Source organism: Peromyscus eremicus, chromosome 4 (genome assembly GCF_949786415.1).
Source record: "Peromyscus eremicus chromosome 4, PerEre_H2_v1, whole genome shotgun sequence".
NCBI lineage: Eukaryota > Metazoa > Chordata > Mammalia > Rodentia > Cricetidae > Peromyscus > Peromyscus eremicus.
In genome coordinates, this window is record NC_081419.1 from 9,107,349 (window position 1) to 9,126,586 (window position 19,238).

The following is a 19,238-nucleotide window of genomic DNA, read 5'->3' on the forward strand; positions in this document are numbered from 1 at the left end:
GTGAACTTAAATTATCACCAAGAAGGAGCAAAGTGACAGTGGTGAGGAGCCTGGCAAACCCCACTGTTCATCCTATTACCAGAGCCTGTATAACTTAGGTTCCTAAGTTTTGACATTCTCAAGTGTGGCATTTCAGAATTTATTTCCCCAACCTTGTAACAGGAGGAAAACAGCAGAGCAGGTGGGGTTAGGTGGAGACAGTCATGCTGAGAAGTATTTTTTTTCAGTCCTGGCCTTGACCACGTAGCCTTCCAGTGTGCCAGGCAAGTGCTCAACCAGAGAACCTCATCCCAAGGCATTTTTTAAAATTTTCTGACAAGACTGTTTAGGGGTGAAGAAATGCTGTGGGCCGCAGAAATATATCATAAGAACTCAGCTGGTTATGGCAAAGTCAATATCTGAAGGGATCAAGGAATTCCTTCAGAGGAAGCCAAATTTCAAGGAGTTTTTGGTGTTACTTGGCTTGTTATATATCAGCTGTATTATGTTATGAAAATCATGTGTGCCTTCACAGTTTTCCCAATTGATTTTTCCCTAAGAAGGGCTAACAGTGTGGACTGACACTCTCTGGACATACACATTCCAGGTATTTGGAGAACAGCCTCAGGAAAGGCTTTCTTTAGAATCAGATATATCCCTTAGCCACTTTCAAGGACTAACGGTAATAACAGTCCACATGCAAGTCTCCTGATTTAAGATAAATTCCACAAGGAGACACCACCTAGGTCAGGTGGACAATAAGTAATAGCTTTACACAGTTTAGCTCGGACCCTCCTTTCTTACAGCCTTACTAACTTTATAGACCTCTAACTCCTTACCTAACCACTTCTAGGAATATTTAGATAACTTTCTGTGCTGACAGCTATGGTTAGGCAGAACCCCAGTTCAAGCCTCCCTGTAATTATCATTATTGGCAGCATCCGGCCAGGTCTACCCCCAGATGGAGGAAAGTACCTTATCAGAGAAACCTCTGTACTCTCTAAGAACAGACTTAAGCATTCAGACTACCTGTTTGAGAAAGCCTGGCGGATGTGCCAATTAAGCTTAACTTCCTCCTTTCCCGAATCTTCCCTTTAGTTCTAGATCCCCCTTTAAGTATCACCAGAGGCATCTAGCTGTACACAGGTTGCCTAGCGACCGAGCACACTTTCCCCCATCCTGCAGAAAAACGGCAGATAGCTTGGACAGATAGGAGCCACAGGAAAAAAGAAGACAGTTTTATTTTCTCCCGTTGACCTAGCAACTTACAGATTCTTAACATGTTCTACCAATCACGTTTAAGACTATAGTTGAGCATATAAGATCCCTCTTCTTAGATATTACCTGAATTTAGCCTTTAGTTAATTCATTTCCCCATTAGTCACTTTCCTTTTGGGTTGCAAATGATAATTAACAATTACTGCCTCTATGTGATTCTCATAACCCCTCCGTTTGACCATGGAAGCCTGGCATTGCACTGCCAAGGGATTACTGCTTGTAAGTGTGTATATACCAGGACTCCCAGGGTATTATGGGAGGAAGACGAAGATTTGGAAGAATAAATGACTGGACTAAGAGCTCGGTGTGATGAGATTCTATTTCCTGAAAATAGTCCTCGCCGTTCGTAGTTTCTCTTCTGAGACCCTGGGATATATAATATTAAGGCTGGTCCTTCTAATATTATACAAGACAGAAATGGAAGCACTATCATAAATATTGGGGAGTCCAGGAGGAACCATCATATTATACCAGGAATATTGGGGTCCCCTTTGGAGTTTTTAGTCTCATTGATAAAAGAATTTAAAAACAGATTCAAATGGAAGCTTAGCAACAGTTAGAATTTAAATGAAAAACAAACAAACAAAAACCAGAGAAGGCAAGCTGTAAATCTCACAGCTGCTGGAGGAGAGAGAGAGAAAACTGCCATGCTGTTTCTGACAGCAAGTGGCAGGCAGTGGTGGGGAGGGGGCTACAGAGAACAGTAAGGAAGCCCAAAGTACCAGGGAAAGCATATGTAGGGTCTGTCTAGCATCCACAAGAAAAGATAAGAGAAAAGAGGGAATAATTAAATCTTTCTGAATTGGGACTCAGAAAGGCAAGCAAGCCAAAGCTCATGACCACTTGTAGGGACTGCACTTGTGAGTGGGGGTGGAGTATGGGTAGGGCAGGAATTCTGGGAAGGAAAACAACATTATTTTAAAGTAAACTCATTTTCCTAAGGATGTCCACTGAGCCAGCGCCTTGACCTGCTCAGCAGATTAACTCTTCAGGGAAGAGACAAGGACACCCCTCCACCTGGAGGCAGAATCCATTCTTTGCTATAATATCATCAAGCTCATCATGTTGGCCTAGAACTGTCTATGTAGCCCAGACAGGCCTTGAATTTGTGGTCCCCTGCCTCAGCCTATTGAGAGGTTAGGATTACAGGTGTGTACAGCTATGCCCAGCACCATAAGGCTATTTTTAAAATTTTATATGTATGAGTGTTTTCCCTACATATTCAAATGCTTGGTTCCAAGCTGATGGAACTGTTTGAGAAGGATTAGGAGGTGTGGCCTTGTTGGAAGAGGCGTGTCATCAGGAGTGGGCTTGGGTTTTCAAAAGCTCACACTATTCCCAGTTAGCTCTGTCCTTCTCTCCCTGGCTTGTGCTTGTAGATCAGATGTGAGCTCTCAGCTCCTTCTCCAGTGCCATGCCTGCCTTCTTACTGCTATGCTCCTCATCATGACGGTCATGGACTCTAATCCTCTGGAATCATGATCCCCAAAATTAAATGATTTCTTTTATAAGGTGTCTTGAGCATGGTGTTTTGTCACACCGATAAAAAAGTAATTAAGACACTGGACTCAATATGTTATAGAAAAGAGTTTTGTTTTTCTGAGACTGGTTTGTTTCATTTAACATGTTGACCTCTGGTTTCATCCATTTTTCTGCAAATGATGTAACTTTGTTTTCTTTTTTTAAAGATTTGTTTTGTGTGTGTGTGTGTGTGTGTGTGTGTGTGTGTGTGTGTGTGTGTGTAGCTATGTGCATATGTCAGTGATGGTGCCCTCAGAACCCAGAGGGGCATAGATCACCTGGAGCTGGAGTTACAGATGGTTGTGAGCTTCCACGTGGGTTCTGGGAACCAAACTTGGATCCTCTGAAAAAACAGTGTACGCTCTAAACCACTGAGCTACCTCTCTAGTTCCAATTCTATTTTCTTTATGACTGAATAAAACTCCATTGTGTCCATATACTGCATTATCTTTATCCTTCATCCAGTGCTGGGCACCTAGGATGATCCCTTAAATCAACTGTTGTTAATATTGCTGTAAAAACACAAATTTGCAGCTACCTCTGTCATATGTTGACTTTGACGTTTTGGGTTTGCATCCAGGATTTGTATGGGTGATCATATGGCAGTTCTATTTTTAGTTTTTTGAGAAACGTTGATACTGATTTCCTTTCCCCTACACCCTCCCCAGAATTTTTCTTGATGATAACCACTCTGACTGGTGAAATAGAATCTCTATGCTGTTTTGATTTATATTTCCCTAATGGTTAATGTAACCATTTCCTCCAAATTGAACCATTTTGGAAACAAGTGGGAGGTTCATAAGACTCAATAATGAAGAAAGCTCATAAGGCTCAGGAAGCTCATGAAACTAGGCTCAGAAAGTGCCAGAGTTACCAGATTTGCAGGACCCCCTTCCTGAGTTTGTGTGAGCAGTATACAATTGCTAGAGGAGAAGAGATCTTAGTGGAGCTGCCTAGAAATTTGGCAGGAAATTCCAGGATGCAGCTTTCTTGATTCTTTACGCACATTAGGTTGCGTCTTTTGGCAATTCAGTTGCCCCCAAATCACCCTATTCTCCTGTAACCCCAATGAACTCTTAGGTTTGTCAAGCTAGACAAACCTTGAGTAGAATTGTTTCTTTGACCTGTCTTAGATACTCTATCCAGGTGGAGAGATATTTGTTTGTGACTCTTAAAGAAGTCACACAGCAGTGAAGAACATGTTTTCAAGTATTTCTTGGCATTTGTACTGCATCCAACTCATTTACCCCTTTATTGGTTGGATTGTTTATTTGGAATTTAGTTTTCCAATTCTTTATACATTCTGACTAATAATTCCCTGAGAGATTAATGGATGACAAAGATTTTCTCCCCTTTGTATGCTATCTCTTTTATCTGCTGCTTACTTTCTTGTGCAATTTTTTGGGGGGATGCATGTATATGTGTGTGATGCATGTATGCAGAGTGTGTGTGCATGTGTGAGTGTGTGGTGCACCTGCTCATGTACACACATATGTAGGACAGAGTAGGGTGTTGGGTGCCTTCTATTGTGTACTCCCTTATTGCCTTGAGGCAGAGTCTTTCATTGAACTGGAAGCTTGCCATTACATGAGGCTGGCTGGACAGTGGGATCTGCCACACCACCTAACACTGGGATTACAGGCAAGCGTAAGATGCCTGGTTGTCTTAGTTAGGGTTTCTATTGCTGTGAAGAGATGCCATGACCACAGCAATTATAAGGAAACATTTCATTGGGGCTGACTTACAGTTCAGAGGTTTAGTTTATTATCGTCATGGCAGGAAGCATGGTGGCATGCAGGCAGACATGATGCTGGAGAAGTAGATGAGAGTTCTACATCTGGTTTGGCAGGTAGCAGTAAGAGGGAGTGAAACTGGGCCTGGTTTGAGCAATTGAAACTTTAAAGCCCACCTCCAGTGACACACTTCCTCCAACCAGGCCATTCCTCCTAAACAGTGTCACTCCATGGGGGACATTTTCATTCAAACTACCACACTGGCTTTAAAAACAATAATAACAAGAACAATAAGAAACAAAACAACAAAAACCACATGGATGCTAAAGATTTAAACTTAGATCCTCATGCTTACAGAGCAGGTGCTTCCTGCTACAATTTGGACACAGTAAGTGCATAATGCATATGTCCTATAAAGTGACTGCTTTTTTTTTTTTTTTTCAAAGCTGAGGACCAAACCCAGGGCCTTGTGCTTGCTAGGCAAGCGCTCTACCACTGAACTAAATCCCCAACCCCTAAAGTGACTGCTTTTAACTTTGAGGTGAAGGTTGAGGAGAGAGGCATGCTGAATGCCCTAGAGAAGGGAAGGAGGGTGAGATAATATAGGACAGTACCCAGTTTTGAAGGAGAATGCTATCACTTCAAGGGGAGAAGAGAAGAGGGAAAGGCAGACAACACTGGGGGCATTCATGTTGGATAATTTGAGCGTCTTTGAATGAAGTGTTACCTTCCACTGAGGATCACCAGGAGAGAGTGACTCTAGGCGACTTACTAATTGTGGTCAGCTAGAGTCAACCAGGGACTATCTAGACAACAGAAAGGCCCTACTGCTTTTCTGCCTGATCACAGCAGGCCCTGATGAACATATCTGTGTTATGTGCTTTATGCCATGGAATGTGTGACAGAAAGCATCTACTCATTTGTTTCCAAGTAGTACACAGAGAGTTTGGAAAAAATATTAAAAATTATGGTATCTTATTTCTGCTGTATCCCAAAAAGGAAGATTGAGAAAGTGAAGAAGTTATTAAATTATATGAGTTCAGCTTATAATGAAACAAAAACAGGTAACTGCTTCTCTAGATAATTTGGCAGGGTCTTCCTTGTCAGAGAAGCACACTAATGCTACCTATTTTGCTGAAAGAATCACTTATAACAGCAGGTTCTTTGATGCATATGCATTGATGGGCTAGCATTTTCATATAATAGCTGCCCTTATGCTTTGAGATCATTTATGTGTGGAAGAATACCTACCATTACCAGGAAGGAAAACAATTTTGAGCATCAAATTTTATTTTTAATTCTCTTTCAGTAGGAACCATCCCAAGATATTATCTATAATGCATGGCTTCATTCCACAAAGAGTTCTGAAACTAAAGAAATTTAACTCAATTGATTGCATTTACTTTTATGTTCTTTGCTCTCACTGCTACAAGAAATACGCTTTCAATGTTGGTTCGAATTTATAATGTACATTCTGTGGGAAATAAATACACTAAAACAGACAATGGGTAACACTACACGTAGAAAACATGCTATAATCAAAATGGTGCAAGAATTAAATCTTGAATTTATTTATTAGTGCTAGGGATTAAACCAAGAGCTTTTGTCAGCTGAGCTCTTACCACTAACAGGCATTCCATCCCACCAAACCCTGAAAATGCTGATATCTACACACCCCAGGCTATATTCATTAAATTATTATGGTCAAGAAATTAAAACAACTAACAATTATAGTCCCTAAAAGGCAAAAATTAAATGAAAAAACAAACAAATGAATCTGTCTTAAAATAAAAGTTTCATAAAAAGAGTTTATCCTTATGTAAATAATTGCAGAGAAAATAGAAATGAAAATGGGGAAGAATAGAAATAAATTGCCTAATAGAAAATTTGCCAAGAGAAATAAATAGATAAGATATAAACAACATGGGAAAATTTCATCACTGAAAACTTCTCAACATGGGTAATAGTATTTTATTGATTAAATATTCTGATTATGATACATATTTATAAGCACAGTATCATTTTTGAGGCTCCCATGTTCTGCTGGCACAATTGATCATTTGTGATGATTTAATGTAGAGTTATGGACATGTGGGCATCTGGGCAGCTCGGTGGCACACAGCAGCATGTGCTGTTGAGTCTTCAGCTCTCCCTGGGCAGCATGTCGGCATTTTTTTTTTCAAGATAGGGTTTTATTTTGTGAATATAGGAGATCAAACTTAGGTCGACAATCAGGCTTGGTAGCAAGCTCCTTTACCACCGAGCCCATCATGCTAGCCCAATTATTTTTCTCGTGCTCTCTTTCTCTTTTTCTTTCTTTCTTTCTCTTTTTCTTTTCTTTTTTTTTTGTTGGTTTTTTGAGACAGGGTTTCTCTGTGTAGCTTTGCACCTTTCCTGGATCTCGCTCTGTAGACCAGGCTGGCCTCGAACTCACAAAGATCCGCCTGGCTCTGCCTCCTGAGTGCTGGGATTAAAGGCGTGGGCCACCACTGCCCCGTGCATGTCGGCATTTTTTGTGGCAGGACAGTGCTGTGAGCACCCCCTCTTTTGGGTCAGCACACCTCAATACCTGATAGTAAGGAGGGAAGGATTATTAAGCTGTTCTGGTGATATGTTTTATTGACTTGGTCTCACTTGTGAGACAGACTGGTAAATGCTTCCATGCTGCGAAGGCTCCTCACTGTAAAGTTACAATGGAAGGATTTCAATGCTGTAGGAATGAAGTTTGGTTTTGTCCATTAGTTTCCAGCAAAAGTGAAGGCACAGGAACTATGTGTAATCTTCAACTACTTTATCTTGCAGGAAGTAATGTTGAGCATATTCCAGTATGGAGACAGATTAAGCTTGAAAACCTGAGGAAAGGACAAGAGAATATTTAGTAAGTTATTCAGAAAACCAAGAGATTTTTAAATTTCTTTTTATTTCTTAAAGAACCAAGTTGTTTTCTTTTTTTTTTAAAGATATTGTTTAAATGAGATACTTGCTTTATTCTTTGAGACCGAGTTTCACTATACAGCTCCCAGCAGCCTTGAACAGACTATGTATACCAAGCTGGCCTCAAACTCTAGAGATCCACCTGCCTATGAGATTTGTTTTAAAAATCCTTAAGTTATTGGCAAGTTATCAACTTCATTTGTAACCTAGAAATCACCACTGTAATTAAATGCAGACAGTCCTCATTTACTCAGGTTCCATAGCAACTGAGAGCTGTTTCTGCTGTTTGTCTGTCTGTCTGTCTGTTTATGTGGAAGAATACTTTTCTGGAGCACAACCAAGGAATCGGTGGCTGGGCAGTGAATTCAGCACTGCTCGTCTGTCTATTCTTTTTTTTTTTTTTTTTTTTTTGATTTTTTTTAAACTTTTTTTTTTAAGATTTATTATGCATACAGTGTTCTGCCTGCAGGCCAGAAGAGGGCACCAGATCTCATTACAGATAGTTGTGAGCTACGATGTGGTTGCTGGGAATTGAACTCAGGACCTCTGGAAGAACAGCTGGTGCTCTTAACCGCTGAGCCATCTCTCCAGCCTCCGTCTGTCTATTCTTTACGTGTCATTTCCATGTGATTGCTATTTGGCTGTGGCAGCTCGAACCTGAGATCCCAGGTCCTGTGACTGGGAGCTGAGCTCTTGGTATTTTCACATCATCGTTTCACCTGATACTCACAATAGCCTTGTTAGTGTGTTGGGACAGAGATGTTTTATTGTACAACAGCACGTTAGATACAAGTCTTACCCCATTTTTCAGCTTAGGTCCTTTCTTTAAGGTCATAGCTTGTATCAGCATCCAGACCACTGACCAAGGTTCTAGAACTGGGTTCTCTTTCCTGATAAGATTTCCTCTCAGCTAAGTGATCCCTGAACTAATCTTGATTGCAGTATCAGATAAGAGAGGAGGTTGATCAGAAGGATTTTATTTATGTTTTAAATTTGTTTATTTATTTATTTATTTATCTATTTATTTATTTATTTATTTTTGGTTTTTCGAGACAGGGTTTCTCTGTGTAGCTTTGCGCCTTTCCTGGAACTCGCTTTGTAGACCAGGCTGGCCTCGAACTCACAGAGATCTGCCTGGCTCTGCCTCCCAAGAGTGCTGGGATCAAAGGCGTGCGTCACCACCGCCCGGCAAATTTGTTTATTTATTTATTTATTTATTTATTTATTTATTTATTTATTTATGTTTTTTGGAGACAGAGTTTCTCTGTGTAGCCCTGGCTGTTCTGGAACTTGCTTTGTAGACCGGTCTGTCTTGGAACACACAGAGGTCCTCCTGCCTCTGCTGGGATTAAAGTTGTGTGCCACCATCACCTCAATCAGAAGGATTTTACGATAGAGCTACTTTCTTATTATGATGACAATTATATAACAGTATTTTTTCTCTGTAATATAATTTATTATTTCCTTCTGGTTTGTTAACAGTTAGTTATTCAATACAGTTAGATAGTCAACTCATTTCCTAAGTAAAATTTTCACGGAATTTGTATTAAAATTGAAAAAAAAATCATGCTAACTTTTGTGAAGGCCCACAAAGTTTCCTAGTGAGATCTGAGCTTGCTTTACTCAGCAGGGCTGCATTAGAGGATTGCTTGACCATGTGCGTGGTTACTAGGTGATTGGAAGGGTCTGCACTTGGATGTGCTGGGGCAAGTCTTTTGCTCTACCTCTTGGCATTCCTTTAAAAATCCCTTTAGGGACACGGTCAATAAGACCAAATGACAGCCTGAAGAATGGGAAAAGATCTTCACCAACCTCACATCTGACAGAGGGCTGATCTCCAAAATACATAAAGGACTCAAAAAGCTAGACATCAAAATACTGAACAATCCAATTAAAAAATGGGCTACAGAGCTTAACAGAAATCTCAACAGAAGAATCTCAAATGGCTGAAAGGCATATAAAGAATTGCTCAGCATCCTTAGTCATCATGGAAATGCAAATCAAAACAATTCTGAGATACCATCTTACACCTGTCAGAATGGCTAAGATCAAAAACACTGAAGACAGCTTATGTTGGAGAGGATGTGGAGCAAGGGGAACACTCCTCCACTGTTGGTGGGAATGCAAACTTATACAGCCACTCTGGAAATCAGTATGGCTGTTTCTCAGAAAATTGGAAATAAGTCTTCCTCAAGACCCAGTTATACCACTCTTGGGCACATACCCAAGGAATGCTCAACTATGTTCATATCAGCATTATTCGTAATAGCAAGAACCTGGAAACAACCTAGATGCCCCTCAACTGAAGAATGGATAAAGAAAATATGGCACATATACACAATGGAGTACTACTCAGCAGTAAAAAACAATGATATCATGAAATTTGCAGGCAAATGGATGGAACTACAAAATATCATCTTGAGTGAGGTAACCCAGACTCAGAAGGACAAACATAGTATGTACTCACTCATAAGTGGATACTAAATGTGAGGGAAGGGATGGCCAGACTGCAACCCACAACTCCAGAGAGGCTAGCTAACAGGGAAAGACCCTAGGAGGGACACATGGATGATCCTGTGAAGAAGTGGATGAGATCTACATGAGTGGACTGGGTGTGGGGGATGGCAGAGGATGAGGAGTGGGGGATCAGAACATAGGGAAATGGGAGGGTCAAGCTGAAACAGGGACAGAGTGGGAGGGCAGGGAGGGAGATACCGTAATGGATGAGGACATCATGGGAATAGGAAGAGGCAGGTGCTGGGGAGGCTCTCAGGAATCCACAAGGTTGACCCCACCTTGGTCTGCTGGCAGTGGTCCAGAGGGTGCCTGGACCGGTCTACTCTGGTGACCAGCATAGCAAATCACCTAGCTGTCATCATAGAGCCTTTGTCCAGTGACTGATGGAGGCAGATACAGAGATGAGAAAAAATGGTCAGAGAAAGATTCCTATGGAAGCTTTTGGCCTGGAGACAGCTTAGAATCAAGCTGTGAGAATCAGGGGCGGATTTTTCCTTAGGTGGATGTGAGTGAAACAAAACTTCCCGCTCTGCTGGCAAACACCATTACAACACAGTACAATAAAAATTACTTTTCATTTGGCCATGAAGCCAAGGAGAACAGAGGCCTTAGGAAAATCTTAGTAATCTCTCTCAAAAAAACTAAAAGCTTTTCAGACCTTTCCTTCTCAGATTTTTTTTTCTCTTCCTGTAGAGGCCAAAAATTAAATTCACCTGGAAGAAACATCTATCAGAATAGGAGAATCGCTTGTAACTGCGCTAGTATAGAAAAAAATCCCCTGAAGCATTGCTAATCCTTACTGTTAGCATTGTATCTCCGGTTCCAACTAGCAATCGGGAAGCAACTAACAAAGGACCGGGAGTAAGCACCTCCGAGTTTGAGTCCGTTCTGGGGATCTTAGGGTTCCTGCAGTTGTCAACAGCTTCCTTGAGCATGGGGCTGAGGCAGAGGAGGTGTAAGACATGGGGAAAACTGCTAGCATAAAAAATCAGGGTAAATTTGGCCATACAAACAAAGCTGGCAGGCACGACAACAGTTCCCCTCCTGACTGCAAGCCCTGAGTCAGCAGGTGGGGCTACGAAGCATCCAAAGCTGAAAAAAAATTCCTCTGAAAAAGCTCTCTTTTCTGTCAGGGAAAAGATCTTTCTGAAAAAGTGTTTAGCCCAAGTGCTTTCATTTTCTTTCACTGACCCAGAAAAGCAGGGGAGCAAGCCCCTAGGGGTTTTTGTTTCTGGCATCAAAGTGCCTATCTGGATGAGCGCAGGTGGACGGACACAGCCTGCTCCAGGAAAAGTGCCAGGCGAAGCAAATAGACCTATCAATGCCAGCTCAGGGAGAACAGAAATCTCCCATAGTAAAAGCAAAATCTTGACTGAAAAACCTCCCGTAGTAAAAGCAAAAGAACAAAACAAACTGTGTATATGAAACGGGATTGTGGTGGACCCAGAAAGGCAACCTGGGAAATATAGTTTGAAAAGCAGCTTGGGAAATGTAGTACTAGCATGACACTATAGAGAAAGGCAGTCTAGGAAATGTTTTTCTGCTCAAAATGGTGATACTGCACAAAAACTTTATTTTTTCAGCTCAAAATGTGGTTTCCCTTCAAAGCAATGTTAGAAAGCTTAGTTTTATCTCCTGAGAACTAAGAAAAGGTGAACAGCTTGCTTCTAAGGAAATAATTAAAAAGCTAATACTGTTTGTCTACAAGCTACTTTGAAATCTTTTAGAAAACAAGAGAAAATGGTCCTTACATTGGGAAATTCCTTTGGGTGAAAAAAAAAACTTACAGGATTGAGTTGTGCTTAAGATACAAGAGGAAAACATTGGCATCATTAAAAGAACTCATTGTAATCTTAAAAAGCAGCTTTCAAAAATTAAGAAGTGGAAATATTAACCATTTTACCCTCAGTTAAGTTTAAGAGCCACTGATGAATTAGGCTCTGACTTCAAACTCTCAAGAAAACTTGCAGAATGATATCAAAGCTGACTATAGACTCTGAACTTTAGAAATGATTTGCATACTTTGTCTTGTTAATAGTTCAATTAAGAAACCTCTTTTGGTTGTTTGCTAATAGAATTTGCTTTTGAATATAAGTTAGTTCTTTTAAGAGACTCTCGATGTTTGCTAATAGAGTTTCCTCTTGAATATAAGTTTGGTAAATAGTTCTAAGAAATCTAATCTAGATATGTGCTAAAGTCTGTAAAATAGCCCTATAGAGTTTCCTTTTGAATATAGTTTTTTTTTTTTTTTTTTTTTTTGGTTTTTCGAGACAGGGTTTCTCTGTGTAGCTTTGTGCCTTTCCTGGAACTCACTCGGTAGCCCAGGCTGGCCTCGAACTCACAGAGATCCGCCTGGCTCTGCCTTAAAATAGTTCTATAGAGTTTCCTTTTGAATGTGAGTTTGTAAAAAAAAATATAAATAAGTATATGTTGAAAATGGGTTTGTGAAGGGTGTAAATGTTGAATGTAGGTTTGTGTAAAGTGTAAATGTTGAATGTAGGTCTGTAAAACATGTAAATTTTAAATGTAAGTTCATACTAGAATTGTTTTTATTACTCCATTAATATTTGTCTAGACAAATTGGGTAACATTAATTTTTAAAGGAATATATTTTATCTCCAGATATATTTGAACACTTTTTATGATAGCCCTAAATATAATTAATGAAGGTGTTATAATTAAGAGAGCTTTTTTGTCTTCTCAGAAGTTTCCACTCCTTCCATTTCTGCTTAGAAAGGAGTAGGTCTCCCACAAAGGAATACGACTCTCACCAATTGAGTTAGTTTGTAAAAATGTCTTTATAATTAGCATGGGTTTTGTTTACTTGAGTAGACACTTTGAAGTGATTTGAAATGACTGTTTTCTCCTGGAACTCAAAATAATCTCTTGAAATTTTTATTGAACATCTGTTAGGAGCGAGTTTTGATCCAGGGAAAGGGCTTGGTGCAGCTGAGACTGCTGTAATCACCTTAGATTCATTCCAAAAAGGATATTCCATCTTTATCATCCTCTACTCCTTTACTGGGAGGTGTGGTAGCTATGGAGAAGGCTGTGGATGTTTCAAAGCTCATAGTAGGGACCTGGGCCAAAGCTGAGTTAAGCTTAGCACCCTCTCCTGTCAGAGGCTGGTAGTCAAAGACAGGCAACTTTCTTGTTAATAGCTTCCAACCTAAACCAGAGTATGCGTGATGGAAAGTATATCTCCACGACTGGTAAGGAAGATCAATCAAGGAGAACGACTTTAGGCAGGCACAGTCTATCTGAGGGACCTGAGGGACCTTTATTATATCAAGAAGGGGAATTGTGGAGGCCCACAAAGGTTCCTAGTGAGATCTGAGCTTGCTTTACCCAGTACTACTTCATTAGAGGATTGCTTGACCACATGTGTGGTTACCAGGTGTTTGGAAGTGTCTGTACTTGGCTGTGCTAGGGGGAGGTCTTTTGCTCCACCCCTCAGCATTCCTTTAAAAATTCCTTTAGAAGAGACAGAAGGGGCTGTTGGGTATTGACCCAGGTCCTCCCAGAGCTATCCTGTGTTTCTGTTTCTCTCCCTTCATCCTTCTATATAAAAATTTCTCACTTCTCCCTCATCAAGAGTACCATGGGGTAAAAGTGGGAGCGGGTCTCCCACATACTTTAAAGAACATTAGTCACAGAATAGAAGTCTATGGGCCTAAACTTGCCTTTTATGACCATAAACAACCCATAAATTCTCTCTCTTTTACAAGCCTTCTTTAAGTTAGAGAAACTAGTAGGTGGAGACACTCAGTGGAAAAGGGTTTGGTGCACAAGCATAAGACCTGTGTTTGGATTCCTAACACCTATGCAAATGTGGGGCACAGCAGTGCACATCTGCAGTCCCAGCACTGGAGAGGCAGGGACACAAAGATCCCTGGAGGCCGCCATCCAGGTGACCTAGCAAAATCAGGGAGCTCCAGGTTCAGTGAGAGACCCTGTCTCAAAAAAATGAAGTGGGGAATAATTGAGGAAGACACCCAACATTTCTGTCCACATGTGTAGACATATATACACATGTAAGTGTAATAATGAATGATGAGAAAAGAGGGCATGAATTTGAAAGAGAGCAAGGAGGGGTATATGGACAGTTTTGGAGGGAGCAAAGGAAAGGGGGAAAAGATGTGATTATATCATAATCTCCCAAATAAAGGAAATAATTTAAAAAGAAAAACAATCAGAGTAAAATCAGAAGGCATCTTTCTGCTTGTTTGTTTTCTTAAAGACAATATATAAATGAGAGTCCTTAAAGTTTTGAAAACATTAAGAAAGTTCTTTAATCCTGAAACATCTAATAATGCTAATGCTGAAATAAGATTTCAACGTTTGGTGACTGTAATGTGACAGATTCATCACATTTTGTCATCCAGAGGGTGACTAGAGATATTTAATCTCAGGTTCTTGTGTGAGACTTGGGATGAACACTCTTTGTGTCTGCAGAATGGAGGACTAGTGCTCTCTGCCCTGTACTACAGTGTTTCTACTCCCCAAAACCACTATGGGCGTTTCCTCTGGGCATTATAAGTCATCTTCCTTTCAACTCTTAATCATAACTAGGACTTGAAAACTGTTTTTCTTAAGGAACTTAATTTGCACAAACTTACCCAGATTTGGCAAGGTTCCATACTTACCTTGGGGGATCGCCAAGGTGATACGTTTAAAGGAGTCGTCATTTCTGATCTTGTCTGCCATGGTGCAGCAGTGGGTGAAGGCACTGATGCAGCGTGGGCCTATTTTCACACGGGCAGCTCGTTGCTCACAGGTTTCATGGTAATTATACATGGCTCCGTCATAGCAACACTTCTTTAGCACTGGGTGTTTGTATGTAGAAACTGAAATGATGTAGATATATGTGTCCTTATCTCCAACAGCCATAACACCTTAGGCTTAGGAATCTCAAGGGTTATTTTCTCTACCATCATAGGACTCCCTCACCAGATGCATTTGGGGAAAACAAATATTTTAGATAGTTTTAGGCATGAAAACAATAAAGAACTGTTTTCCTCGGGTTAAGGATATGGCCAAGAATACCCTGACTTTACCTGATGGAACAATTTTGAAGGATGAACTAAATCTCCACATGCATCACTTTCCCCAGCTGCTGTATTTTAACTAGGGAAACCCCGTGTCTTATGCTCTTTGGTCTTTGACCACTATAATCGCAGTGGTTTACAGCTTGTGGAGTACCTTGCTCATTTATTTTTTGTTCCAGGTATTTTGCTGGCTGGAGAATCACACCTTGTACTTCATCTGTGAGGGAGAGAATGGAATGGGGGAAGAGTGTTCAGTGTCATACTGCTGTTATATCACTTAAATAGGTCTTGTTCCTGCAATACCATCACCCATTACACTCTGGTCAGCTTAGAGTTCATCATTTATTGACTTAACTACTTGACTTGTCAGTAACTCTTTATTTTTCCTAAAATTATAAGCCTAGAAAGATCCTCCATGATCCAGGTTCCCTGGGGAACTCTACCACTTCTCTTAGGAAGAACATGAACCTACAAAGGCTGGCTGCCTTCCTCAGGACTAACAGGCAAGCTGACCCCAGACACCCAAACAGCCACCTAATTGTTAGAGTACCTTGATTTTCTTTGTGTTGCAGATCACTTATTGGCATGAGAGCTATTTTGTAAACTTTATCTGTGTGAGAGAGAAGGGGGTGGGGAAGGCATTAAATCTTTCTAAAACAGTCCCATGACAGTATTCTCTTCTACATCATTGTGGCCCTCTAACAACCTCCAATAAGCACTGACTCCCCAGCCCTATGCCCAACCAGGACTTCCCATAACCCTGGCCCTCATCCCCACCTGGAACTAGTTTGCCTCAGCTACATTACTGAGAAGAATTACTGGAAAAGACCTAACTTTTTATAAATAAGTTTTAGATCGAAGATTACCGTGTTCTTTAATGTCAATAAATGTAGTTCCATTTGTTGAAGCATCTTCTCTATATTTAGCCTTAATCATCCATCTGCCGTATCTGTGGAAGCCAGATGTTTGAAATCATAGATGGTACCAAATAGTTTTAATTTATCAAGAGGAAATCTAATCATTTCTATCTTGAGAAGGAAAGAATATATGTATATGAGTGTACACACACACACACACACACACACACACACACACACACACACACCCTAAGTTAAAGTTTGGAGGAAAGATTTTTGAACAATAAAGACATAACTGAACATTTAGAAAATAAAAGAAAATGTTTAACAATTAGTTTTTCATATTATATTCTTTTCCTACATATTTTACTTTAATATAGTAATTTTGTTTGGAGAACTGATGACAATTTCAGAATTTACTTATCCAGGAATATATAAGTTGAAGTCACAATATAGTAAAAATTGACAATAATGTCTTTGGAAAGATGGCATGCTAGTGATGAAATTCATACCTCATATGAGCAAAATTGTATTAGAGAACAAAGCATGGTTGTTTAAAGAGTAAAATAACCTGTTCAACAACCTTCATCCAAAAATATTTAGTGAGGCCGGGCGGTGGTGGCTCACCCTTTAGTCCCAGCACTCAGGAGGCAGAGGCAGGCGCATCTCTGAGGTCAAGGCCAGCCTGGTCTACAGAGTAAGTTCTAGAACAGCCAGAGCTACACAGAGAAACCCTGTCTTCAAAAACAAAAAACCAAAAAACAAACACGCAAAGAAAATTAGTGAGGACTACACTGAGATAGAAAGATGAACAAGACAGAAGAACCGTAGACTTTACAGTGAGGAGTCCACGCTAATTCAGACTTTCACACATTTTCCCTAGCAGGTTGGAGTCAGGCAAGTTACTGCATCTCATTTGGGAAATAAGAAAAATAATACCTACCATGCAGATAAGTGATGTGATCAATGGAGGTGACGATCATGCTTATCACGACTATTATCAGCAGTTCCACAAGTACTTGACAAAGTACCTATGATGTTGAATTGCTGAGATAAGATGAACACTATAGACAAGGGCTTTGCCCTTAAGGAGTTGAGAGTCTAGTATGGGTGGGGTGTAAATGAATAAATAATGAATGGAGACATGGAGATAAAAAAAATACACAGGACATGGAAGTAGAGAGTAAAGTGGACATTACATTGTATCCAGAGATGTTTTTTTGTGCAAAGTATCATTTTCCCATGTCCCAAAGAAGAGAGCTATAAAGGAGAATGTGTTCTGTGCAAAGAGGAGAACAGCTGCCATGCTCCTCAGACGGGAGAGTGTGGTCATGGTGGATCCCAATAACCCATGGGACAGCTGACATGCTCCTCAGACGGGAGAGTGTGGTCATGGTGGACCCCAATAACCCATGGGACAGCTGACATGAGGTCAAGTCTGGGAAATAAGAATCATAACAATATAACAAAGTCAATTCTGCACTAGGAAACCTACGGCATTTTAAGAAATTATATAACTTTACATCATCCAGGTTATTTCAACCTCCCAACTTCAGCCTACATTTTTAGGGAAAAAATGTTTTCAAAATGAGCTAAATACAAACTCCCCTAGAGAGGACAGAGGAGAAAACTATAAAGTAGTTATTCTTTAAATTTATGTGGTAGCTATTTATCGCTTCCCTTGTCTTAGGCATCCTGCTCTGTGTTCCTTGAGAGCAGGGATTGTGGACGCTTGGTTTCTATTTGGCAGCTTGCTGTCTTGCTGAGATTTACACACACCAGGGGTGCTCATTAAATATATATTTCATCAACTTCTGTATGAACATGGTCTTAAATCCTTGCACATGAGGCCAAACAGAACAAAATTTCCTACACACACACACACACACACACACACACACACACACACACACACACACACACACGCATGCACAGGTTTTGATTAAACCCAAATCTCTGCACCTGCTAGGCATAAGTGCTCTTCCCTTGCTCCCCTTAAATGGACACTCTGTTAGGTTGGAAAAGCAAAAAGGACTACTTAAAGATTTTTTTCTCTTCTAAATATATTGTTTTCTATATAAAAAGAATGGGTGAGAAATTTTGGGAACTTTCTCTGTGTGTCTCTGTCTCTTCTCTCTGTCTGTCTCTGTCTGTCTCTGTCTCTGTCTCTGTCTCTCTCTCTCTCTCTCTCTCTCTCTCTCTCTCTCTCTCTCTCTCTCTGTGTTTTCATTTATTGAAACAGGGTTTTGCCATTTGCTGAAGCTGGCTGGTATTCCTAGATGGAAGTGATCCTCTCTCCTCAGAAAGAGAGTGTCCTGGAAATCCGAGACTCCTGGCATGTCAGGCAATGCTCTGGTATCTGGGATTCATTTCTGTTTGGCTGAGAAGTGGGCCTGACTTCTGGTATCCTTTAGATACACATAGATAGCCACATGTGTGCTGTTTTTGCCGGCAGTAGGTGGCTCCTCTTAACTACTTCTCTGCCTCACAACCACAAGTTCCAGGTGTGTTTGTCAGAAAATAACTTATTAACAAACATTTTCACATACTTAGGATTAGAAGGAATCTTGAAGTCAGGAAAAGAGACGATTCCAGTTCGATTACTTCCTTGTACTGTGTTAACTTCTGATCCTTCAGGGTCCTTTAGGGAAACAAGAGAAACTGCCCGTCTTAGTTGCCCTTTCGTTGTTATAAAAGAATATCTGGGACCAGGTAATTTCTTAAAGAACAGAGGTTTGGCTTGGCCCACAGTTCCGGAGGCTAGGGTTGCAAGAAGAAGACACTGTGTGGAGAGGGGAGCTGCCCTGCTTCAACTCTGCGTGGGAAAGCAGAACGGCAAGCAAGCACTTATGAAGAATGGGTTCCTGTTCTCCCTTCAAGAAAGCGTTCTCCCGTGAGAACAACCCTGCTCAGTCTATGTGTCTGTGAGGGAAGTTTCATGTGAATACCATGTGAATACCAAGTGAATACCAAGTGAATACTTACTATGAGAGTTAAGACAGTTTCCTTTGTGACTGGCTCTAACTCTTCATCCAGCGAATAGACGTCAACCTTTACTGCAGGAATAAGCGATAGCGTCAACAACCTTGTTAAACAAGGGCTATGCGAATTATTGAAACAAACATCTTCAGGGTGAAAATGATTTAAAATATATTGGATGACATTCTCAAAGATTAATAAAATAACACATTTTAAAAACATCTTCAATGAGATAAGTCTTATTAAAAATCATATATAACCCATAGATAAAAACACATATTTAAAAGAAAGTTGTTGATAAACATATATATTACCAATGATTCTTTCATTTTAAAGCAAATACTCATGAGTTACTTCTAGTGAACAAGATAGTTCACTTTATGAAAATACTT